The sequence below is a fragment of the Glycine max genome, chromosome 14, assembly GCF_000004515.6.
Source record: "Glycine max cultivar Williams 82 chromosome 14, Glycine_max_v4.0, whole genome shotgun sequence".
Classification (NCBI taxonomy): domain Eukaryota; kingdom Viridiplantae; phylum Streptophyta; class Magnoliopsida; order Fabales; family Fabaceae; genus Glycine; species Glycine max.
In genome coordinates this window covers 46,088,561-46,116,294 of record NC_038250.2, presented here as the reverse complement: position 1 = coordinate 46,116,294, position 27,734 = coordinate 46,088,561, and the positions used below count along the sequence as shown (strand labels likewise).

Sequence of the window (27,734 nt, the reverse complement as noted above, 5' to 3'; positions counted from 1 at the left end):
AGTTCGTCCTGAGGGTTGGCAAATAGTAGCCGACCCACAGAACTCTTGTGGCCATGGTTCTTTCTCCGTAATGTAAACCGCAAGTACCCTTATGCAATTCTCAGAGGACACAGTTAGCCTGGTCTCGATCAAGGCACTTGAAGAGAAGTGAGGAGAAACCTTTTCTATACAGTTCATCTACCACTAGGGTGTACCTGGTGGCTTACATTTTTATCTTTCTAGCTTTACTCTTGTTGGCTGGGAGTATCTCATGCCTCAAGTAGTCGAGTATATCCTTTTTCCACCCTAAGGGGGATTCTTCCAACTGTAAACATTCCTTTCCCGAGACGCTGGGTTCGGTCACCAAATGGAGAATGAAGGTTTTAAATTGTCCAGGTTTAAGGGAGGTAGCTAGTTAAGCCAACTCGTTGGCCTTGTGATTGACCTCTCGACTTATATGAGTCACTTGCACTTCCTCAAATTCTCTCTTGAGATTTTCAAATGTGTGGTAGTAATTTGGGAGTTGGAGGTCTCGAATCTGAAAAACATTGTTTATCAGTTCGATAGCGATCTTGGAATCACTTTGGCATCGAACCTTCTAAGTGTTAACCTCTTTGGCTACTCTTAGTCCTGCGAGTAGGGCCTAGTACTCGACCTGATTGTAGGTGGCTTTGAAGCTGAAGCGTAACAATTGTGCCATAGCCACATCGTTAGGTCCTTCCAAAATAGCCCCAGCTCTGCTGTCATGCCAGTGTGAGGAGACGTCCATATGCATTGTCCACAATTCTTGCTTAAATTATGGTGGTGGGGGATGAAACTCGTTGATGAATTCAACCAGTACCTATGCCCGAATAGTACCTCTCGGTTTGTAGGCAATATCATATTCTTATAGTTCAATTGACTATGTCATCATTCGTCCGACCAACTCGGGTTTACGCAATATTTCTGCTATTGGAAAATCAATCCGAACAGTGATCCGATGGTTCTGAAAATACTACCAGAGACGGCGAGCGACATTAACAAGTGTGAGGGCTAACCTTTCCATCACCTGGTACCTCGTCTCTAGGTCTTGAAGTACCTAGCTTACAAAATATATCGACCTTTATTCACTCCCTTCCTCTTGTACTAGAACCACGCTTATGGCCTTGATTAAGACCAAAAGATAAACAATCAACTTCTTAGTGGTGTCTGGTTTTGACAAAATGGGTGGTGTCGTCAGTGTTACTTTCAGCTGCCGAAAAGCTTCCTCACAGCCTTCATCCTAGACAAAGTTTTTAGTCTTCTTGAGGAGGTTCATAATGGGCCTAGTCCTTTCAGCAATTCTTGGTAAAAACCTCGACAAGGAGGCTATTATGTCGGCCAATCTTTGGGCCTCTTTCACATTTTGAGGACTCCTCATCTCTAAGATGGCTTGGCATTTATCCGGGTTGGCGTGTATTTTGCCGTGGGTGGCCATGAAACTCCAAAACTTTCCACCTTCCACCCTGAAGACACACTTATCTGGGTTCAGCCTTTTGTTGTACTTTTAGAGTTGGCCGAAGACTTCTTCTAGGTTTTCCAAATGAGTTGTCAAGTTGTCATATTTGACCACCATGTCATCCACATAAACTTCCAGGTTTCATCCAAGCTAACTTTGGAAAACTTTGTCCATCAAGCGTTGGTACATGGCTTTGACATTTTTTAGTCCGAAAAACATGACTTTGTAACAAAAGTTTGCGAATTTGATGATGAATGTCATTTTCTCCTTGCCCTTGGGATCCATCCTTATCTGATTGTAGCCGAAATAGGCATCCAGAAAACTCAACATCTTGTGTTTGGCTGCCCCATCGATCGTGCGGTTGATGTTTGGGAGTGTGTAGGCGTCCTTGGGGCACGCTCGATTCAAGTCTGTGTAGTCCGTGCACATTCTCCATTTCCTATTTGACTTCTTGACCGTGACCATGTTGGAAAGCTAAGTGGAGTAGTCAATTTCCCTGATGAAATCGATGGCTGTCAACTTGGCCATTTCTTGATGCACTGCTCGACACCTTTCTTCTCCTATCGTTCTCTTTCTCTGGGCGACTAGTTTAGCATCTTTACATATGACCAACTTATGGCAATGAAAACTTGGGTCGATACGGCCATAGACCATGCGAACAAGTTAGCGTGTTCCTGGATGACTCGCTGTATATACGGTTTTTGTCATCCTCTAGTAGTTGGTTTCCCAACTAAATGACCTGTCCATTTTGATTCCCGAGCTGGAAAGTAGTCATCTCTTCAACCAAGGTCACCCGTTTGTCATAATTCGTTCTGGGGTCAAGCTCCAATCCCTCTACCTAAGGTTGGCCATGTAGCCTTTAAACAATAGACAACTTTTGGGGTTTCCTCCCTTGTGTGAAGGCGTAACCTAAGGCTAACCATGTAACATTCCCTGGTTGTCCTTTAGTCGGCGTGCACGATTATAATGGTTTCGACATTCGACAGGAACTTCATCACGAGGTTAGGGGTTGGCCGAGGAGTATGTTGTACGACGTGTGAGCATCCACTATCATGTAGTATCTTCAACCTTTTCTATAGTGGCCCCTCATGCCCGAACATGGTGTAGAGCAAGATGCAGCCCTTCATCCTTACCTGTTCCCCAACAAAACTTAATAGGGGGTCATCATGTGGGAGGATCTCGGACTCGGGTATTTCCATCTATTTGAAAATTTTCCAAAACAAGATGTCGGCCAATCTACATGGGTTTTCTTGATGATGCAATTAGTTATCTCCACACTAATAACCATTAGGTGTTCCTGCACCAGGTCAATTACCTTGAAGTCATCAATTGTGAAGGTTATGGGTGACATGTTTGGTACTGGGTGTTGGGAGATCATGTACAGGGATTGAACTTGCCAAAGGTGTCTCTTTCGTGCGGAGGTGGTGGCCTTACCCCCAAAGAAGCCTCCGACTATGGTGTTTATGACCCGCTTCGGTCGGTTGAGAGGTCTTTCTTCTTTCTCCCTCGAGCGGCTCCAGGTCCTTCGCTTTTCTGACTGGTCTGCATGTTCTCAATCTTTCCCGTGGTTGGACTCGGGCATGTTCCTTCCCTTGAGCCTGTACGATTGCGACTTGTGAAAAAAATCATTTAGGTGGTCGAGCTTGATGAACTCCTCTATTTTATCCTCAAAGGCATTGCATTCCTCCGTTGAGTGGCCACGATTGTGATAATATCGATAATGTTCAAAGTAGTCGACTTTTGGTGGGGTGTTGGATCTCCTAGGCATGGTCAAAATGTTGAGAGCTAAGGCCTGATCCATGATATGGGATCTGCTGGCGGTAAGTGGAGTGTACTAGGTAAAGTGCTACTCCTGTAGTGGCCGATCCTTCCCCCCTTCCTCATAGGCCTTATTGGAGTTGGGTTTGTCATTATCTTTCTTGGCCGACACAGCATTGGCCTGCACCAGGTTTCGTTAGTTCGTTGAGATCAAATGTCGGCTTCTTGCATAGGCTATTCACAAAAGGTCCCAATCATAATGTCGTTATCAAGTGGCGCATAGCCACCGCTGGGTCCAATTAAGTTTCGGATATTCAATGCAACCTTTCTAAAATGTTCCATGAAGGTTCCCAATGACTCCTTCTTCTCTTGTCGTATGTTGATGAGGGCCATAAAGGTTAGGTGGTGAGGCCGACTAGTGACAAACTGCATTCCAAAGCGGGCGACTAGGGTGTAGAACGAGTCCATGAAGTTGGGGGGTAGTCGTGTGAATCAATGAAGGGCTTGCCCCTTTAGTGACATCGGAAATACCTGACAGAGGATTACATCGCCTATTGTGTACAGGCTCACCTGGGTAATGTACACATCTAGGTGCTCGTCCGGGTCCGTGGTGCCATCGTACTTCTCAATAGTCAAATTCTTCTAGTTGGAAGGTAGGGTTGCCTCTATGATGCTAGGGACGAAGGGGTCCTTGAACTGTGACAACTGTCTTCCCAAAGTGTTGAAGGGTGGCGGAATAACATTCGAATGCACACACAAATTAGTGGTTTTAGGTAAGCCGATTGCAGTTGATTCGGCCTCTCCTCCTTCCGGCGGGTTAGCCTCAAGTCGTCAGGACCTATGTACCTCTTAGAGGTGAGCATTCTCGCATCGATGGACAAATATTTTCTTGACATGGTGTTTTTGCATCTCGAAGACCTGAGTCTATAGTCTCTTAACTACTGAATACAAATCAGTTTGATGTTTTGCGTAAACATCCTCGGTATGGTGGTTAGCCGATTGCTCCATCGCTGTTGTGTTTGTACCAGTTCTTGTTATTTCCATGAACTCTTGGGGTCAGGATATATCTTACATGGTCCCACGATGATGTCAAAATGTTCTCATCACAAATGGACCAAATATCTATCCTTCTGCCAAAGGGACTTCTACTGTGCTGAAGGGTCTATCGTACCAAAGGGTCTTATGCATATAATTCCTTACTGAAGTCTTGGGTGTGTGAGTATTCGGCAAAGCAAAGGGGTGGGGGGGGGGGGGGTAATTGTAAAAGACACCCCAACGCTCAAGTGAGGGTTCAACTCAAAGTTATTAGTGATATACAATGAGTATATGAAAATGAATCAGTCCTCTTACTTGGAGGGTTCACCCTTTTTATTCTAACCTGGCTGGGCCTAGGGTCTATGGGCCTACCACATCTTGATTATTAGTTGTGTAGTACTCCTCCTAATCATGTTTTGGTACTTATAATCAAGTGATTACCCTTAAGTGGATTTAATGGTGATAATCACGGCCGAATGATATCCATTGCTCGTACATGTTGAAAGCCGAGACGTACTATTCGACATATGCAGACACGTGATCGAATGGTATGTTTGGTTTGGATGCGCTAGATATTTCCTCGGCCTAACAAAGTATTTTATTCGATATGCTATATATAATCCTTTAAAGCACACTTGCACCTTAAAAAGTCAAATCCAAATTAAGAACTAATTAAGATAAGAGTTTATAATATGATTGATAAAGGCTTCATATGAAACACTTGATTAAAATATGATGACCATGTTATTGGTGTTATAAACAAAGATATATAGGTTTTGGAAGATGCCTAATTATATTCGTTGAAATTCTTTAAAAATAAGGTCTAATAACTCTAACCATTCTTCTTGATGACTATACATTTTATACAGCTTTTTCCTAATAACTAAATTATGTAATTTTATGATGACTTCAATTCCCATTTTTAAGTAAATATCATTTTAGATTATTTTTTTTTTACATATTTTCATCCTTCTTCAATATATATAATGTTTTATTAATTTGTTTAGTGCACTGAATTCTCTTGGGTGGGCTGAGGTTGTCCTTGTCAGGTTCCTTTCATCCTTAGCATATTAGATGCTGTTAATCACGATTAATTTTTTATCTCTTATATTTTTAATGAAAAGCACCTATGATAATTAAAAACAAAACAAAAACAAAGTTTTGTGCTTCTAATTAAAAGTGTCGATATATATAGTTTTTCCCGAAAAGTGTGTTGATACCTATAGTGTTTCCCGAAAGGAGTATAATTTTAATTGATAGAAAATAAGATCATGAAATTTTAGCAGTGTAATTATAATTAGGATAAATAGTCATTTCTTAATTTGTAATTCACTGATAAATGCGTACCTGAAAGATAAAAATATAAAATATAGTGTCTGAAAGTGTAAAAAGTGCGACAAATATATCAGATCGTTAACTTGTGTTCGTCATCGTTAATAAAATAACCTACGTGGTACAAAGGAAAGAATTTGTCAATGAAATGATTGTCAATGTAGTCATATGTAATTGCCAACATAGGAGTCTATTTGTCTTATAATGTTTTCTTGACTTTTCGTCTTCTCACTCCACTGACAAATGTGTCCCTGAAAGATAAAAATATAAAATTTAGTCCCTAAAAGTGTAAAAAGTGCGACAAATATAGCCGGACATTAACTTCCATCCATTACAGTTAATAAAATAGTAAAGATTCAAAGAAGTGAACTATGAAATATATTTATCTTGTATTTATAGTAGATTGTGACTAATTATTATAATTTGGAAAAATTTGTAATAATTGGTATATTGGTACAATGTTTATTTTGATAAACTGGTACAATGTTTATTTTAAATAATTTCTATTGTGACAAATAAATTATGATTGATAATCAATATTATTGTTATTATTATGTTTATTTTAAATTATGTTTGTCAATATATTTTTTAAGTGATTATTATAATGTTATGTTTGTGAGAATAAAAAATGGCAAAAATTTACCGTAAAATTATATTTTACTCATAAAAGAAACTAAATTTTAGGTTTAACTAATTAGTTTAATAGAAACATACTGATATTTAGGTTCAATAAAAAATTATTGACATTTTCGTCATATAATGATAACTTATTGACATTTTGATCAAATATAACGTAGTGATATTTAGCTCCAAAACAAATTACTGACATTTTTCTTCAATAAAAAATATTTACATTTTTTGTCTAACAAAAATTATTGGCATTTACGTCCAAAAATGATATCTTATTGACATTTTCATCCAATCTAGTCAGCGTAATTATGTTGACAATCATTTCAATGACAAATTCGTCGTTCTGTGTCATATAAGTTATTTTATAATGGTGACAGAGAAAAGTTAACAGTCGGATATATTTGTTACACTTTTTACACTTTCGAAAATTAAATTTGATATTTTCATCTTTGAAAAATATTTTTCAACAAATTACATAAAAAGCTATAGTATTTTCACACAGATAATACTTCCTATTTTCCTTGCTAGTATTAATAGTAAAATTAGGTTTAAACAAATAAATAAAATCGCTTGAATTATCGTTTAAACTTATTTTTGTTTTGAATTAGTCTCAATATATATTTTCATTTGCAAGTGTAAGGCAGATTATTAAAAGAACGTTCGATCTTTAATTCATCTTTCTTATACAAAATATAAAATAGTTTCATTTTCAGCTGTCGTGGTTTCCATATTGTCTAAATTTTTTTTATCATACTCATAAGATAGACTTAGCACATAGAGAAAAACAAAGTTAAATGTGGTAAAATGCAGAAATAGTAATAAGAAATGTGCGTGCCATAAAATTATACCGGATAAAATGACATTCTCACCGAAAGAATCCTCAATTATTGTCGTTGTTTGGAAGAAGGGATTTGAAAACAGATAAGTGTTCAAAAACTTGAAAAAAAAACAGAAAAAAAAGCCTGCCCACATGCTAATTTCAACATAAACCTAACAATCACGGCTATTAAAATAGAGGGAGGGGTTTCAAGAAGTTGTTGAGAGTAGCTCACGTATGAACAGTAGTTCCGATAATGACGTTAAGTTGTCAGATTTTAATTACTAATTCACGGCCAATAGGATCAGGTTTTCCTCACTCACAATGTGCACAGTACTATCACTAAAGTATTTTTTATATTGACAATCAATGAAAAATGTCAACAATTTTTATTGGTAGAATGTGTAAAGAATATTATCAGTGTTGTAATTATTGGTGGACAGTGTAAAGATTATTGTCAATATTCCTAAAATTAATAGTTAATTTTTATATATTATCAATATAAAACATCTTATACTCTCCAACTAATGTGAAATCAAGATAAGTATTAATACTTTTAAATTAAGTAATGTAAAGTCAATGAATTGACATATATATGATAATTTGTTATTTAATGATTATAAAAATTCTTTACAATTAAAAGATTATCTTTTTTCTTGTATCAAATAAATAAATTATTTTTCTAATTGTTAATAAAAAGTTATTATTATGTGGTACATTCTCAAGGTAAGAAAATCACCGAGCACATAAGTTAATTTATATGAAATTATTCCAGTTTAATCCGTCCTTTCTAATTTAAATCTCCGATAACAAAATCACGTTAAATATTTAGAATTTTTTTTACCATTTATAATAATCTTACTCTTAACTGAATGGATACAGACATACATTTGGTCAATAAAAAAAATCTCAAATTAAAGTGCAGAAAATTGAGGCTTTACACTTGAATTTATGCGAGAAACTATCCCATTATATAATGTGAATTTGCTAATCAGTAGTATGTGATATCCAACTCAATAAAAGGAGAAGAGAGCAAATTTTTGCCAGAAAAAGAAAATCTGTGACTATGATACACACCTTCATCTGTCACACCCCATTCTCCTTTGCACCTTTCTTCCACTAGAATATTTCTTGGATTCACTTTCCTGTCGGTGACTCTCATGGGGACAATGACCCATCATCATGTCTATGAATTTCTCTTTCTTGAAAAACATAAACGTTTCAATAAAACAAATAAACAATTAATTAATCTCTCTCAGTCTTTTTTTTTCTAATTTCTTTTTCTCATGGTCACTCATCACAACCTGCGAGTCCTTTTTCGTCTTTACAGTTTTCATGTCTTTATAACTCTGGTTGTCTTTGCTTCTCCTCAGCGCAGGAATCTATAAAACAATACCAGAATTAGGGTTTCTGGTAGCACCTGCTTTTGAGTTTTTAGCTCTAATGAGGTTGGTCTTTCTGGCTAGCTATAGTTAATTACTCAACTTCAAGTTGATTTTCTCTTATGTAAAAGGAAATCAGAGATTTTTCTTCTCTTTCTATATTTAATTTCATTTATGATGGAAATTTTATGATGTTGATTTTGTTTGTTTTCCACTTTTCCCTCTATATGATCTTCACTGACCCTCTAGCTAGTTCTCAAAAGTAGGGTTTCTTCTCTAATCTCTAGTGATCTGTGCCATTACTGGCTATTGTAGCATGATCTAATGGGTTGATTGGTACCAATTATTGTGAAAAGGTTTATCAAGTGAAAACTGATTTGCATATTTATTATTTACTGAACTTATAATAAACTTGCATGTACATTTTCTAAGCTGATACCTTTCCTTGTTGGCTTCTTTATCAAGAATCTGGTTTTTTTCTGCTATGGTACCTTTCTTTCCCTTCTTCCCCCCTTGCAAGTACGTCCTCTCTCCTATTTCTTGTTTTAATAAAGTTTTCTTTTATTTGAATACCTTGTGGAAGTTTGGGCCAACATGTGTCTTTTCAGTGTATTTCTCTTTATTTTCATATTAATTAGTTTGCTTTATTTGCAATATAACTTTGGATTTGGTTTCAGATCAGGATCAAATATATATAGTTCTAACTTCTGAAAACTCCACAATTTTCTTATCTACTTTACATTCTTTGTTTGACAAAATCAGAAAACATGCTTTAAGAAACTCCCTCTACAAATCAACTTTATATTCTTTACTTGTAAGTCAACTATATTACTAATTAATTGTCCATTCTACCATAACCTTTGATTTGATGTTTACTAGCTCATACCCCCTTTTCCCATTTCATCATATATATTTGCATAAAGTTTATATCTAAGTCTGAATTAATTTGTTATAAATAATATGTTCCTTCCTTAAAGCTCTAATTGATTCTCTATTCTTTCAATACAAAACAAAATTAACTAGCCTTCATTATTATTGGCATATTTTTAATTTGGTTGATCTAATTATACTTTCTTCATGTCTTGTGTCAGGAAGAAGGAAAAATGTACATGTGCAGTTGTTCTATTACAGCATAGCCTAGTCACATTGGGAGGGAAAGAGAGTGAAGGAGCTTCCCTCAGCCCATTCATGGAGATAACGAAAGATTGGGTTGCTGAATTAACTGCTAGCTCACACATTCATTCATACAATAGTATTCAATTAGGGTAATATTGTGTGAATGAAGCGGGAGTATATAGTATCTATATTGGAACCCTCTTTCTCTGTGCTTGGACTGAAGGGAGCTCCTTCTTTTTCTGCTCCCTCCATTTGTATCATCCATGTCTCAAAGGGCTTTATGCATATTGTCTAAAGCTTAATCTACATAATATGATGCTCAGCACAAAAAAAGGTGAGGCCTGTACACTGTATCTGATGCTACATGACTTCGTCTTGTAGCTCTTTGTAAGTATTTACTCTTTATCACAACTGCCAAAGATTCAGCAAACATATCTGAACAGTTTGCATGAGTTTAATAGCCTGGTCACCCCCACACTTGGTACTATTTTTACATGAAAATCATGATCTCCAATACATCTATATACATGTATAAATCTTACAATACAGTACATGTACACATAATGCAGTATATAGCACTTGCATATAAATTTATGTCACTATTTTATACGCATGTTAATTTCTTTCATTAGTAGATAATGATACAGTATGCTACTTTGCTTCGAAGTTTTTGTTAGGTACAAGTTTCTCGTCTCTTTCTCTCAACACTTTTCTGATCAGTTCTTTCTTTGGGGATTGGGAAAGCAAAAATTCTAGGTCAAAGTTGGTTAACAGTTCACTTGTATCTGTACTACTCACTGGACTTGTTGCAGCTGTCTGTTCTTTTCCATTTTAGGTTCCGTGACCTTACAGATAATTAGCATATGCAACAAAACATTATTTGGGTTGGATTTTTCACTCACTTTATATTTGTGTTTACCTTTCTTTCTTTTTTTTTTTCAATCAAATATGTCTTATCCATCTTATGATTTTATTCATTTACCTTAATGTAAATGGGATATAATTAAAGAGTAAATAGAGTATAATCTGAAAGTGAAAAAAAAAATTACTCCCTAAACATAAGACTCTTCTAATTAATTCACATTCTTTAAATTTTTTTATTAATTTAGTTAATAATATCAAATTTGTTATCAATTTACATATTATTTTTTTAAAATTACCCTTAAAATTATTGAAACCCATCATCTCTCTTTCTAATTAATTAATAAGTATTTATCTTCTTCTTCAATCCTAATCCTTATTAGAGAGAGAATGCAATTATTGTAAAGTGATTAATAATATTTTAATAAAAACAATAATTAATACAAAAGATAACTTAAAAAGAAACAAATAAATTTTAAAAATAATCTTATATTTAGAGAAGGTAGTATACACTACTATTTAGTCACAAACTATATATCATTTATCATAAAAGTGTTAATTTTTATAATAATTACTTAAATATATTAATTGATAATGTATTTTTTAATAGTATATAAGATTAAACTCAAAATTGAATTAAAAACTGGTTATCTATAGATAGATAAACTGTTCAATCGTCCTCATGTGTCTATGGCGGGACAATTTGCGCTTTTTTGTTTTTAAAAAACTTAAACATTTTATTCTATTATATTTTTCTCTCACTCATTTTTTATTTTTTTTTATTGAAAAACCGTATATTGCACGAGCTAGTTCGTTTGTAATCAATATATTCCTTTTCATCCTTATTATAAGACATAATTTAGAATGAATTGATGATCCTTTCTATAATACACTTAAATTTTTTATGAAACATTTAATCTTTTTTCATTAGTTATCTTTATTAAATATTCTAACTATTTGTGTTTTTTTATTAATAGTAGTGCATAATACTTTTAAACTTTAGTAGTGTTTTCAATCATCCAAAACAAGTTAGTAATAATTAATAAGGACATAATTGGTACGTTAATTATATTTTTGAAAAACCAATAAAATCAACTAAATTAATTAAAAGTCAATAAAATGAATTGAATTAATTAATTTTATTGGCATGTGTGATTGATGTCCAAAGTGCGTTGTATATGAATATAGTTCATAAGTACCACCCCCTCAGGGTTTTAAATCAAAGAAAAAAAAATGCTAATTAAGAAAATTAATTGATCATATTTAAGTGCATAATTTTATCTTTTATTAAAATTTGGTATTAAAAATAAAAACGAGTCAAATTATCACCTCAATTAAATAAAGGATATTTAAAAAATAATAATATTAAATAAGATAAATTTAATTAATTTTATTTATATTTAAAATTAAGAAAAAAGTATTTTTTTTATTATATTTAAGATCGTTGGATATAATTGCATTTAGTGTTTTATTTGATGTGAAGACATATATTATGGAGTGAGATCAAAAGCATTTGCGGTATGTATTTCTCATTCCTATGTACCAATCACTCCATCTCTTTCATTTTCCAAGGTATGACACTAACAAACAAATGGATATATATATCCACGTTTTGATGTTCCTGCTTTAACACAGAGCAAATTGCATTAGTTAATATATATATTTTTTGGAAGCCATAACGATTTCACTGGTTACCACTTTCTCGTCTACACCTCGAGAAGTTGCACCTGCACAATTTTCATTAACATATTGAATTGATATTAATCCAAAACAGTAATCTGGCCGTATGTCTTTATGCCTAGGATAATAGTTATCCATATTAAATAATGAGTTTTATTCAAAATGTGTGGCTCGGAAATTAGTGGTAAATAATTCTGACATCGTGTCCAGAATCCAGATACATGTATACAGCATAAAGCTGAAACTTCTTGTTTTCTCAAGTAGACTGTGTATTTGAAAGGGTGTACAGTCAGGTGAGACCTGCCCCTATATTAAATTTTCTGCTAATGATAAATAATATATAACTAACATATTATATATGTATAAAAAAGAATTTACTAACATGTACTTATTTTGAGTATCAATATATACTAACAAGTTACATGTATTTTAAGATAATATTTATTTTTCTTTATTTTTAATTATAATTTTTTTCAACTAATTTATGTTTCTTAAGGTAAATAATTAATTTAGTTAATCATATTAAATATGTTAATTATTTATGTTATTATTTTTTTAATCTTTACCCACTAATTAATTTTTTCTCATTAATGTTTGGAGAAAACAATTAAATAAAAGTATGTAAGAAAAATAATAATTAATCCATCTAAAAATTAAAAAATAATTTTTAAAAGAGATAATCAAATTTCTAAAAAACTCTTATAATTAAAAATGAAAGAAGTAATTATAAATTATTAATACACTCATACTAAAAATAATAATAAGAGTGTGCTGATTAATAAATCTCATATATATAATTATATATATATATATATATATATATATATATAATAACTAATAAGTATTTCTACATGCATGACATTGATCTAATTTTCTTTTAATATTTATCACATCTGATTAAGTTGAATACAAAAAATTTGTTATTTTAATTAAAATTGGTAAACATAGATAATGTTAGGTTAAATTATAAATTTAGTGTATATATTAAATTTTTTTTTTGTTTAGCACTTACATGAAAAAAATAGTATTTGGGTCCTTACATGAAAAATGACGTTTTACAAATTAGTTTATATTATATGTTAAAATTATATGTTATTAGAACTTTTTATACATGGACCAAAAACGAAAAATGGTATATATATCAAATGTAAGAATTAAAATATTGTTTTTTTATGTAAGGACTAAAATTAATTTATTTCACGGAGACTAAAATAAAACGGGTGTCAAATGTAAGAATCAATATAATACCATTATAATTTTGGCAAGTGACAGAAATGCGTTATATATATATATATATATATATATATATATATATATATATATATATATATATATATATATATATACACACGAATAAAACGAAGATTTTTTTTCTTATAAAAACCAAAACGAAAAGTAGTATCAAGTGTGCGGATCAAATTTTAAATTTTTTTCCTATAAATTTAATTTATAGTTCAATTTAGTTTTTTCATTTTTCCATATTTTTATTCAATTTAGTTTTTATATTATTTTTTTAATGCCAATAATAAATTAAAATTAAATGGAAAAATTGACTAAAAATATCTTGCTCAGAATAAGGTTTGTACATTCAAACATACATATATTATTTTTTTTACGTCAATTATATACACAACTAATATAGAAAATATTACATTTTACATCTATTATATGCATAATCGATGCAAAAAATATCACATTTATATCAGTTATGCACATAACCAACAAAAAAATGACATATTTCAATTTTGTGAAGACAAAAAACACACTCAAAAATTTATAGAGACGAATTCCGAACATTTTCATATTAATGAGAACGAAAAATATATTTTAGTCTTAATCTAATGACTAATATATTATTCCTTTCATCCCAAAATAATTAAGTGTCGCATTTGAGAAATAAATTATTGCAAAATAAGTGTTGCATTTGATTTTTCAATGTAATATTAATTCTTCTACTAGTTTGTTTTTTTCATGTAAAATTACCTAAGTAGACACTTATTATGGGATGGAGAGAGTATTTTTTGTCTTACATTTGAACAAAATCATTGACTTATGACATAGATCTAGTTCGATTAGTTGAATAGCATGCATGAGTTATTGTAAACTCTTTGATATCTAATTTCTTTTTTCATGGATAAAAAAATCACTAATTTCATTATTAATTACAGCAAGCATAAACCTAAATGTCGCATAAAAATGGGACCAAACAAGTTGACTTTGCAACCTTTGTCAATTTGTAGGTTATGCTACTGATGAAAGACTTAAGGAGGTGTCTATGGTACTTGAGATATTTTCTCACATTAGAGCATCTATAATAGAACAACTCTCTATAGTTGCTTCCAATAGGACCCCCTTGTATACATTACTCATTTTTACTTTTTCCAATATAAGAACCTTTAAGCATTAAATCTCTACAATGGAGCAACTCTCTTTGGTACTTCCAAGGTCTTAGAAAAAAACTTACATCCATTTTATTTTATTATTAACTTATTTATTAATTTACACTTATTTATTTTTTAATTATAATTTTGTCTATTATTATTTAAAATACTTTTTGGCACAATAAAAATAAAAACAAAAACATAATTAGATTATATTTATTTAAAAGGATGAAAATAACTAACCTCACACAAATAACACGAAATCGAGCATACTAATTAAAATAACTATCCTTGTAGATGGTTTGCATGTCAAACTCTTGTTCCTCAACTTGTTCTCTTCATCCCTCAACCTGTTGCGTTCATGCTTGGCACATGTCATATCTTTTAATGCTTCGGATTTGGTCTTGAAAAACTCTTCCATAGCTATGAAATCAACATCAGAAGCAAAGATTTTTGTTCTTTTACTAGATTTTTCAAATTGTGTCAACCATTTAGGTTGGTTCCTCGATATATACCAATAATTTTTTAATATGAAACTTGCCTTTTTATCTTGCAAATATATCGCATGTGCATCTCACATGATGTCAGAATTAGAGCTACCACTCTTTTTTTCTTTGACAAACTTGTTTGTATCATGCTAAAAATTTCTAACAGCTTTCGTTGATCTTTTGTCATTGATATTTTAGTTGTGACCAATTTTTCTTTTTCAAATGTTGCTCACGATATTTATTGTAATTATTTTCAATGTTTTTCCAAAAAGTTGACCTTGTTTGAACCCCCACAATTGAATTCTTCAAAATATTTAGTTATGCGTTAACAAGACATTCATCTTCCTTTGTGGAGAAGCATGACCTTTATTGTCTTTCGGATGCTTCTCCTTCTTCACTGATCACAATATATATTATTCAACTTAACTTGGATGGAAAATGGTGGAATTTGAGACTCTGATGCAAAGTTAGATGGTGTGTCGTGCTCTATTCCATTACATTAGACGTCACTGGTATTCATTGAAGACCATTCATCCATGGAAGGATTAATTGGTGGTGATGGATACATGTGAAATTGATATGGATGAAATGAGAGTGTAGAATATTAAAAAATTGCTATATTAGGAGTATTTTGTGGGTTGGGTAAATTTGGAGGATTTTGAAAATTTGGATTTGTGTGTTGTTGATAACATGACATAATATTAAACCAATGATTCATATTGAACGAATTTGTATTTGAATCCATTGAATGAAAACAAATTAAAGAAGAAGTTGAGAAATTTTGAGAGTGACAATGAGAAAAATTTGAGAAGTTTTGGCTGTGTAAAAAAAAATTGAAGTGTACCCGTATTTATATACAATGATAAAAATACAATTGTTAAAAATTTTAACAGTTAATTTTTTTTTAAATGCTGCTAGCCATTGTCTCTTTTAACTTTTTCATCCAACATATGCAATGACTATTCTTTCTTTCTCATCCAACGACTATTTGTTAAAAAATAATATTGATTTGCCTTTTTTTTAATTAGTTAAAGCAACATTGTTTCTTCAAGCAACCCATGCAATTGAACAAATCCATATGTTACTTGCAACGCCAATTGCTTCACAAGCACATTGCTTCCAAGGTTTCAATTGCTTCCCAAGCTAGCGATGTGAGTGCTCTTATAGGCTTGGTGTCTCATCTCTTGCACAAGAGTTGCACGTGTTGTCCTCGTCCTAGCCTAGATGATGAGCTAAGCCAACATATTGAGCCAATAGAACAACTTTTCCAGCATACACAATAATTAATATTGATTCATTAGTAGCGATCAAGAAAAGGTTAGAGTTAATGAAGCATAATCAACCAGATAGAGGTCATGTCATGTTTTCATTTGTTTTTTTATCATTAAATGTCAGTTGTTAATATATTAGGTTTATTAACGGGAACTAAAAAAAAAAAGTTTTGTTAGCCAAAAGATTCTCATCTTCCTTCGCTACTAAGTGAACCTTATATCTTTCATGCTTGATTAGATTTAACTTCTAACTAAAAATGACCTCCCTTGCCTAGCAGGCATAGTGGTCTTGCAGGCATCCTTACTAGCTACATATGGCAAAGATTGTGAAAGTATAGAGCATCCCTTAAAGTAAACTTAATTAATTTAGTATAAATTAAACTCGATTTTGAAAACAAAATATAAAAGTTATTTTTTTCATTGATTAATTTTTTTTTAGTTGAATCTTTGGTTCATAAAGTTGATCCAATTCAATACTCCTTGTCAATATCAATTGATTTTTCATTAAAAATATATAACATTTAAAAATAAAAAATGATTGATGGATATCCTTATACCTAAATGACATTTGGTGAGAGAAAAAAAAAAGAGAAATAAACATAAGTACAATAGATGATAAATGTGATAAAAAAAAAGAGATTAAAAAAATAATATATGTATGTGATCATGAAATATTTAATATAAAAAGGTATCACTAATAGTTACTCTTAAAAAAAGTAACAACTTAAAGAAAAATAATAAACTTAAAAATGTAAAATTCTAATTTATAAGATATTGAAAAATTACATGAAAAGGGATAGGACAATTTAAAACATACCTAAGACACTAGAATTCATATAATGAATACATTTAGTAAGGGTATGTTTGGCATTTTGTATGAGATTGTAATGCTATGTTTGGATAGCCTAAGGTCAAACTTAATTTTTCATTTACCATAATGTTTAAATGTGTCTTGAAAACATAATTTCAAATTGTAGACTCGAATATAATGAAAGCATTTGAAAGTAACTTTTGCATTATCCTTAACATGAGTCATGATTTGTTTCAAGTATACCCTTGCTTATATTGTTTTGAAAAGCGAGGTAAAGTCTGTGTTTGAATGATATTGACAAAATCGATTTCGGATAAAAAAATAACCTATAAAATTAGTTCTAATTAAAATTAATTTTGAAGTGATAGAATTTATGTTAATATGTTTTTATTATAAAACTGAGTTAGTAATAAAATTTAATATAATTTTTTTAATATAATATAAAAGTTATATAAAATTACTTTAACCGGATCCACGATCATCAATTTTGCAAGATGAAATCACATATGTATAAATTTAACTAAAATTATGTTAACTGTTAATTCTGGAGAATTCATTATGAAATCAAACACACAAACACACTACATAGATATGAATAATTTGATAATTTGGAACTCAACATATATATGAATAATTTGATAATTTGGACACAGTTATGCAATATTTGTTTGAAAATCTTCTATTATTAAAATAAAGTATTTTATAGGAAAATTAGCCCTATTTTTCTAAGAAACCAGGTTCACAAAAAATGCACATTTTATTACAAGTAAATGATATATAAACATTAAAACTCGGTATTAAAATAATTTCTCAAGTCGCATATTTAAAGATGCACTAAATCTATGTCTCGTTATAGAAAAGTTTTCCAATTGCTGAAGAAAACATCAGTCAGCAGAAAAACACTTGCAAGCAAATTTTCATGCATGTTACGTGTGTAGCACTTTCATCTAGCAAAAGATTTTGCAACTTTTTTTTGTTGCGTATTTGAATTATCATCCTGATCCACGTCTCAGACATCATCACCCAACATGCGCACTTGGGGCAACAACTAAATAATCATTTGACTTATTTCAATGACGTGCGAGAGATCGAGCTGTACATGGATAAGGATCCTAAGACATGGTTAAACAATTGCACCAACATTAATAGGTACGTTCACCTAGGATATATATAACAAGACATATATAGTATTGTATTCATTTAATTAATTATATTTGCACTTTTTTTTCTTCTTTTAGCCAAAGGGTACCATGAACCTAAAGAAAAACAATAGCAATGCCGCCAAAAAATTGTTTTTCAGATTAGGACAGAAGAAGGAAACTCTAACAGGTTAATTTTAATCCCAAAGCATGCATAACTCTTTTATATGGCACAATGATCATATCTAGTAGGCTACATATATATGTGCAACCCAGCATAATAATAATTACAAAACTGCTTAATTCTAGTTCAGAAAAGAGGATCAGTTGCAATGGTAAGAGTGGGATCTCCAACATCAAATCCTGACATGATGTTATCACCAAAAATTACAGCCCCAGCGGCCAATGCTCCGGCACCTGCCCCAATTGCAAATCCTGGAGGACCCCTTGGCCTAGGACCTGCCCCAGATGATGATGATGATGGCATGTTGAAATAACTAGGTGCCATGCCACCACTACTTGGGAAAAAATTGGGAGCATAATTAACATTTGAGGGTGATGGAGTTGTTGTTCTGGGTGGTTGATAACTTGGTCCAGCAGGTGCATAGCTTGGTCCACCCACATAAGGGTTAGTAGCATAGTCTGCAGGAAATGGCACTGGATGTGAGTGGGGGACATTTGTTTGGGCCTGTTTCTGTGGCCCATGGAAAGAAGCTTGAGCCTTTTGCTGTGGATAGGGTTGCCCAAATCCAGTCCCAGTGGTCAAGTGAATAGTACTATTGTTGCCATAATCTAAGAGCACTATTCCTCCCCCATCACCTGCATATAACAAACATAAAGCCTCAAATCACTCTAAAGTTGCCAACTTTTACATTAAAATGTGGAACCCATTTTTAGCATGCTGAATCAAGAGCTCACTCACATAAGAGGACAAAAAAAAGAAAACCAACTTTCTTTTATTATTTGAATGTTGTAAAATATATAGTACTTATTTGATTCCACATCTTGGATCTGAATTTTCAGATTTTGGATGTGATTTTAAGAAACTTGTAGTTATAGTTTTTACATCCCAATTTGTTCCTTCTTAACAATTTCAAAACACACTATTAATAAATAACACAAAAAAAAATTATTGTATGGTCTGGACTTTAGATTAATACATGTCTATGATCTTGACTAGTTTTACTTGACTGGTAACTGGATTTTTCAATTTACAATAAAAAGTTAAATTAATAAAACTCAGCTACAAATCACATAAAAAAATGGTTGAAAATATAAATATGTGTTGATATCAGATTCAGAATATTAGACCATTCAATAATTTCTCCATGCATACCTTGTGGGTGGAAATTAGGTTCTTCCTTGTCCTCAGAAACACGGATTGAAACATCAACGAAACCACTTGGTTTGTTGGACTTCTTCTTTCTCAACTGGTAGCTTCCCACTTCCTCAGAGTTGTTGTGGACCTCCTTAGCCAGAAACTCTCTGAGAACAACAGTAGCTGAGCCATGCAGCTTCTCAGTTAGAAACACAGGATCTATGCTGTAAACCTCCACGTGGAGTGCAAGATCCGGCTCAGAGTCATCAACCTACAGGACGACAAAGAAGAAGAGTTATAAGGTTAACTTAGTCGTTAAAGGAAAAGAGAATAAAAAGAAATCATGAGTTTGAATCTAATAAAAGAAATTAACAACTAATATTTGTCATAAAAAAAAAACATGAACAGCAAATTTAGTCCTCCAAATAGGGTTGGTGTTCCCAGAAGTGTCAACTTTGGTGCAGTACTTGCTCTTAGGATCAACCCACCCTACAGCATACCACTGACGCTTCCAAAGTGAGGGTGAACCCCTCACCCCACGAGCGGATATCAAGCATACCTCAATCCAGATTTTAGCCATAGAAAAGACAAAGGGTGGTGACTGTGCATGAAGGAAAAGAGATAAGATGAAGGGATTTTGTTGCACTGTGTCAAATTTTCAAAGGTCCTACTTTAGGTGGTTGTTGCTTTGGTGTGTTGACAAAAATTCCTATACCTATGAACGGTGTTAGGGAGGGGTGTGCCCTTGTGAGTGTGCCATCTTTTTCTTGCTGTTAAGTGCATCACAGCCAGGCAGAATCTGTATACATTTTTTAATGTGAAGTACATTGGGATAAATGAAAGAAAGTTTATGTATGAAAATTTTTTAGATATTCCAAGATAATTAAGTATCTGTATTTCAACCAATTTTTAAATAGTTTCTAGTTCATTTTTTTTTTAATTTGAGCAAAAAAATAACAATACTTAATTGTATTTTATATGATGAATTTGTATTGAATTCATCCTGAATATAACGTTCAGCACGCGTCATAAATTTTATGATCATTTGTTATTGATGGCGATGTTGGTCTTTCGATTGGGTTTGTTAAGGTTTAGACTTTAGAATTAAGTTTTTGAGCTTTTCTCAAGTGAAAATTGTTAGAACAAATCTCTTTTAATCTGTGATATTACAAACTACAAAGAAACACAGGTTATTAACAAAATGCGGAAATTACAGATCAAAACATACCTCCAGCCATTGCTATGAAGAGTTTCTTGTTTTGGTTCTTCCAAGCTCTCTCTCTTCCACTCTCTAGATGGTGTATAAGACTGAATTCGAAGGAATTCAGCTCAGGGACCAAATTCATGTGCTTATATAGGCATTCTACCATCAAGAATGCATTTACCAGCCATTACCACTCATTATTGGTTGTTACAATTCATTATTGGCCATTATCATCCATTAACAGCCATTCAATTTGGCTTTCAAAACTGATGAGCGTTACAAAATTTCAAAATGTTATGACCATGAATTATTACATTCTCCCACTTGGTCTAAACATTTTGACTTAATGCTCAATCTTCTTAAGAAATGAATATATGAATCATAGTGATAGTTCCTCTTATAACGAGTAATATCATCTATGTATTACAATATACTCAATTTCCCAAGCAGTATACTTAAAGTGGTAATAAAACTTCATGAATAAACCCAATGTTTATTCTTGGTCCAAAACATAATTTTTCTCAAATAAATCAATGTGCACCAAAATATGAGAAAATATCATAATATAAAAGTTTCAATTTTTACATATATATATACAATCATAAATTGGAACCAAGTCCCATTCTTTCTACATGATCCTTAAATTTAAACGGTGGCATACCTTTAGTTAAAGGATCAGCGATCATCAACTCAGTGCTTATATGCTCAATGACCACTTTCTTGTCTTTTACTCTTTCTCTAATGGCTAAGTACTTAATGTCGATGTGCTTACTTCAACTTCCACTTTTGTTATTCTTAGCCATAAAGATAGCAGCTGAGTTATCGCAAAAAATTCTTAAAGGCCTTGAAATAGTATCAATTATCTTCAGCCCAGAAATGAAACTTTTAAGCCATACACCATGTGATGTAGCCTCAAAACAAGAGACAAACTCAGCTTCCATGGTAGAAGTAGCAGTCAAAGACTGCTTAACACTCCTCCATGAAATAGCTCCACCAGCCATCAAGAAAATGTACCCAGATGTTGATCTACGAGAGTTAACACAACCAGCAAAGTCTGAGTCTGAATAACCAATCACATCTAGATTGTCTGTCTGTCTATACATAAGCATGTAATCTTTAGTCCCTTGAAGGTACCTCAACACTTTCTTAGCAGCTCTCCAGTGGTCAATACCTGGATTACTCTGATATCTTCCTAACATTCCAACTGCAAAAGCAATGTCAGGCCTTGTGCATACTTGAGCATACATGAGGCTTCCAACAACTGAAGCATAAGGAATGTTTTTCATTTGTTCCTTCTCAAAGTCATTCTTTGGACATTGGTTCAAATTAAACCTATCACCCTTCACAATGGGAGCAACACTTGGTGAACAATCTTTCATCCGAAATCTCTCTAGAATTTTGTTAATATAGGTTTCTTGTGATAGACCCAAAATACCTCGAGATCTATCTCTATGAATCTTAATGCCGATGACATAAGATGCATCACCCATATCCTTCATGTCAAAATTCTTAGAGAGAAATTGTTTCACCTCATGTAGCAAACCCCGATCATTGGCTGCAAGTAAAATATCATCTACATATAAAACAAGAAAGCATATTTTACTCCCACTAACCTTGTGGTATATGCATTGATCCATGGGGTTTTCATCAAAACCAAATGAAGAAATTATCCCATGAAACTTAAGGTACCACTGACGGGAAGCTTGTTTTAAACCATATATAGATTTATTAAGCTTGCAAACCAAATGCTCACCACTATTAGAGGAGAAACCTTCAGGTTGTTTCATATAAACCTCCTCCTCTAAATCACCATTAAGGAAAGTTGTTTTCACATCCATTTGTTGCAACTCAAGGTCAAAATGAGCAACTAATGCCAAGATTATACGAAGAGAATCTTTCTTAGATATTGGAGAAAAAGTCTCTTTGTAATCTATTCCTTCCTTTTGAGTAAATCCCTTAGCAACAAGTCTTGCCTTGTATCTCTCAATGTTGCCTAATGAATCCTTTTTGGTCTTAAAGACCCATTTACATCCAATGGCCTTCGCCCCATTAGGCAACTCTACAAGGTTCCAAACTTTGTTACTCTGCATGGAACTCATCTCATCCTTCATGGCATCATACCATAAATTTGACTCTTTACAACTCATGGCTTGATCAAAAGTTTCAGGATCATTTTCAGCTCCAATATTATAGTCAGATTCTTGCAAATATACAATATAATCACTAGGAATAGCTGATTTTCTTACTCTAGTAGACCTCCTTAATGTTGCATCAACATTTTCTTGGGGATCATGTTGTTCAACTGGTTGTTCATCATTTTCATGAATTTGATGATCAACTTGATCTACTGGATTATCAACAACAGTTTGTGGAATGCCAATCATGTGTTGTTCATCATCCCTTTGGACTTGAGGGGTATGAATTACAACCATTCTTTCATTTGATGTGGAAGGTTGAGATTCTATATAATCAATTTCAGAACCTAAGTCCCTCAATTGATCACTCCCACTGATCAAATCATTTTCAATAAATTTGGCATTTCTTGATTCCACAATCCTAGTAATATGATGTGGACAATAAAACCTATAACCTTTAGACCTTTCGGCATATCCAATGAAATACCCACTAATGGTCCTCGGGTCAAGTTTCTTCTCTTGTGGGTTATATATTGTCACCTCAGACGGACAACCCCAAACGCGCATATGTTTCAAACTCGGTTTCCAACCTTTAAACAACTCAAAAGGTGTCTTTGGGACAGCCTTGGTTGGAACACGATTTAATATATACACTGCCGTCTTTAGTGCTTCAGCCCACAAGGATTTAGGAAGATTGGAGTTGCTAAGCATACTCCGCACCATGTCCAATAGTGTCCGGTTCCTTCTTTCTGCCACACCATTCTGATTTGGAGAACCAGGCATAGTGTATTGGGCAACAATCCCATGTTCTTGAAGAAACTTTGCAAAGGGACCAGGTGCTTGTCCATTCTCAGTATATCTGCCATAGTATTCTCCACCTCTATCTGATCTCACTATTTTTATTTGCTTGCCACATTGGTTCTCAACTTCAGCCTTAAAGACTTTGAAGGCATCCAATGCTTCGTATTTGTTATGAAGCAAATAAACATTCATATATCGTGAATAATCATCTATAAAGGTGATAAAATATTTCTGACCATGTGCATCCATATCTGGACAACAAATATCAGTATGAATTATTTCTAATATGCTTGAACTCCTGTTAGCATCTTTCTTAGACATGTTGGTCTGCTTACCCTTAATGCAGTCCACACAAGTCTTAAAGTCAGCAAAATCTAGAGTATTGAGTACCCCATCTGTCACTAACCTTTTAATCCTCTCAATGGAGATATGTCCTAATCTCCGGTGCCATAACATAGAGGAATTCTCATTAATATTACACCTTTTAATACCAGTTTGAACATGCATAGAACTATAAGTGGCATTATTTTATAAACCAAGAAGATAAAGACCATCAGACAATATACCATTCCCAACACATTCAGAATTATAAAATAACTCAAATGATGTGTCTTTGAAATTAAAGGAATATCCAAACGGTACAAGCCTTGAAATAGAAATCAAGTTTCGGGAAAAACTTGGTACATAAAAAGTCCTTTCTAATTTTAAAATAAAGCCACTACTTAAAGTCAAAATGCAAGTTCCAATGGCCTCCACATGTGAGCCTAGCTTATTGCCTGATAAAATGCTTTGCTCACTTCCCACTGGTTTCCTTAGGTTTTGCATACCCTGTAAAGAATTTGCAATATGAATAGTAGATCCAGAATCAATCCACCAGGTGTTAATATTAACACTAACCATATTAGATTCATAACATACTAATGAGATTGATTTACCTTTCTTCTTAAGCCATTTCTGGAACCCGGGGCAATTCTTTTTCATGTGTCCCTTCTTCTTGCAAAAGAAACACTTTGCCACCTTCTTAATATCAGCTTGAGGTGGTATTTTACCATTCCCCTTCTGATAAGCTTGAGACTTAATTGCTTTGTTCTTCCCATAAGCAGTAGTCAGCAGTGCACTCTCACCCATCTCCATTACAAGCCTTTCTTCTTCCTGAACACACATGCTCATTAATTCATTGATAGACCATTTATCTTTATGTGTGTTGTAGGAAATCTTAAATGGCCCATATTCATGCGGAAGGGTGTTCAAAATGAAATGCACTAGGAAGGACTCAGACATATCAACCTCTAGTTTCTTAAGTTGAGCTGAAATATCTCGCATTTTCATTATGTACTCACGCACACCTTTCACACTGGTGAGCCGAAGAGAAGAAAACTTCATGATCAAGGTGCTTGCTAAAGTCTTATCTGAAGTGATGAACTGATCATCAATGGCCTTAAGCAAGTCTCGGACCTTTTCATGCTGGTCAACAGAACCACGTATCCCAGCCGAGATTTTGGTCTTAATGAACATCACGCTGAGCCGGTTGGATCGCTCCCACCGCTCATATAGCGCAACGTCAGCTGGGCTACTTTCATTTGTGATTGCAGGTGGTTCGTCTTTTCTTATAGCATAATCTATATCCATCCACCCCAATTGTAAAAGAATTCTCTCCTTCCATATCTTATAGTTATCTCCTTTGAGTTCGGGAACATCACATTGAATATCAGAAAAACTAATAGTTTGAGAAGCTGCAAAATTCAAAGGCTTATGTCAAAATTTGAGGCATACTAATCTTAATTGTATCTTTTACCAATGTAAACATACCATAAAATTGAATCTTGTGACATAAAAATTGTCTGTGGGCTAAATTTTTAATTCAATAAGAAACAATTAAACCTTATGATAGAATAATCAAATTATTTGCTTAATATTCATGCTTTACGGGTACAATATGAAAATAATTTAATTTCTATCGTAAATTTTTACTTTATGATAAAATCGACAAATTATACATACATCATGATACCTGTGGGTAAATCATGAAAAATAATACGTCATTTTATCCCAATTAATTATACAGATATAATAAAAATTCTTGTGAGATAAAATTCATTATATAAGTATAATTAATTACAATATTATGTCTAATTCCTTATATGATCTTTAACCAACTTAATATATAATTTTAATCAAATATAGATGTTGTGGCTAATCCATAATTAATCAAAATTATAAAGATCACTTAGACATAAAAATTTATTATGAGAATAAATAGTATTTTGCATTTCAAAATCAAGATACAATATAATTATGAATAAGATTCTCATATAATTTTATAATTGAAATATAATATTATGCATTTGATTTCATATATATATACATAGAATAAAATGTTCTAGAATATATTCATGCATAAATTAAATCAAAATTCCAAAAACTGTAAAGCAGAATGTGTATATAACGTATTAAAAACAACAACATATCAAAAAAGCTTTACTGATTTAGTGGTCTGCACATACTTTAATGTTCTTGAAGTCAAGGGTTCAACACCTAGCTAGCACAAAACGTAGGAGTTTTCGTTTTTTTTTAAACACTGTTCATCATCTTCAACCTTTAGCGGGTCAAACCCGACCCATACGTAGACCCGTTCGTTTTTCATTCATTTGGACACCATTTTTCACGATTCAAAAGCCAAAATTAAGGAAATCAAACGAAATACAGATTTCTAATTTTATTTTTAAGAAACAAGGCCCTTCATACCATAAACGAAATCAAATCGGAAAATACCGAAAATCGAAAATGGACAAGGCAGAGGCAATTGTTGCTCTGATACCAAATGTTAGAACAAATCTCTTTTAACCTGTGATATTACAAACTACAAAGAAACACAGGTTATTAACAAAATGCGGAAATTACAGATCAAAACATACCTCCAGCCATTGCTATGAAGAGTTTCTTGTTTTGGTTCTTCCAAGCTCTCTCTCTTCCACTCTCTAGATGGTGTATAAGACTGAATTCGAAGGAATTCAGCTCATGGACCAAATTCATGTGCTTATATAGGCATTCTACCATCAAGAATGCATTTACCAGCCATTACCACTCATTATTGGCTGTTACAATTCATTATTGGTCATTATCATCCATTAACAGCCATTCAATTTGACTTTCAAAACTGATGAGCGTTACAAAATTTCAAAATGTTATGACCATGAATTATTACAAAAATTTCTTCAATTAAATTAACTTATATAAAATAAATCTATTTTCTTAAAAGAAATATTAGTAGTCTAACTTCTTTTTAAGAAGAGAAGGGGAGGGGAAATTGCAATTAACCAAATGTTACGTAATTAAGTTAAAGTTTATAAAAATTTACCAATGGCACATTAAGGTTTGGATGGAGATTAATTTTATTTTTTTTAGTTGTGATGGATCCATATGGTACATGAGAAAAATAGAGAAAAATAAAAAGAAGAGACTAGGTTGTAAAAATTGACTTGATGATTATCAATTCAATCGAGAGTAAGTTGATGGATTAGTGGTTAAATTGAAAGTTTGAATTAGTTGATCAATATATATTAAAAATTAAAAAATATAATATAGTAAACAAAATGTAATAAATTCATATTTCAAATTTAAAATTATTGTTATAATAAAATAAATGAAAGAAAGTTGAAGGAGAACTAAACAAATTATTATTTATATAATTATTTATTATTATAAATTATTTTATTAGGTATTATCATTATATTATTAAAAAAATTATTATTATTTTTTACGAGTATAAAAGTTATAATCAAAATATATAAAATATGTAAATATTAAATTATATCAAAATCAAGATAATAATAATTAGTTATTATATAATGTTATCAAAGATCAAAATAGTATGTAGGAGTATATTATTTATATAATATTCAACAATTAACTATTAACAATTTAAAATATTATATGAATATATTATTATATTATTTTATACTATTCAAAATTAAGTATTAACAATCTATAAAGAGTTCTCACCTTCCTATTTTATAAAAAGATTCGCTAGGTTTTCTTATAACAAAAAAGCTTAGCCGTAATATTATGGATACCATGCATTCGAATTACCAAACATCTTCCATGGGTTTCAAATGGCAT

At 32.3% G+C, this 27,734-nt stretch overlaps 1 long non-coding RNA gene and 1 other non-coding gene across 2 annotated transcripts; both read left to right on the top strand.

Annotated features, from left to right (window-relative positions):
* Positions 1 to 8,046: 8,046 nt before the first annotated feature.
* LOC102665060 (uncharacterized) lies at positions 8,047 to 10,402 on the top strand. Its single transcript, XR_418161.4, has 2 exons — positions 8,047 to 8,476; positions 9,502 to 10,402. It is a non-coding gene; the product is annotated as an uncharacterized lncRNA (long non-coding RNA).
* Positions 9,557 to 9,777, top strand: MIR319C (microRNA MIR319c). Its single transcript, NR_048599.1, has one exon. It is a non-coding gene; the product is annotated as a microRNA MIR319c (primary transcript).
* Positions 10,403 to 27,734: the final 17,332 nt, after the last annotated feature.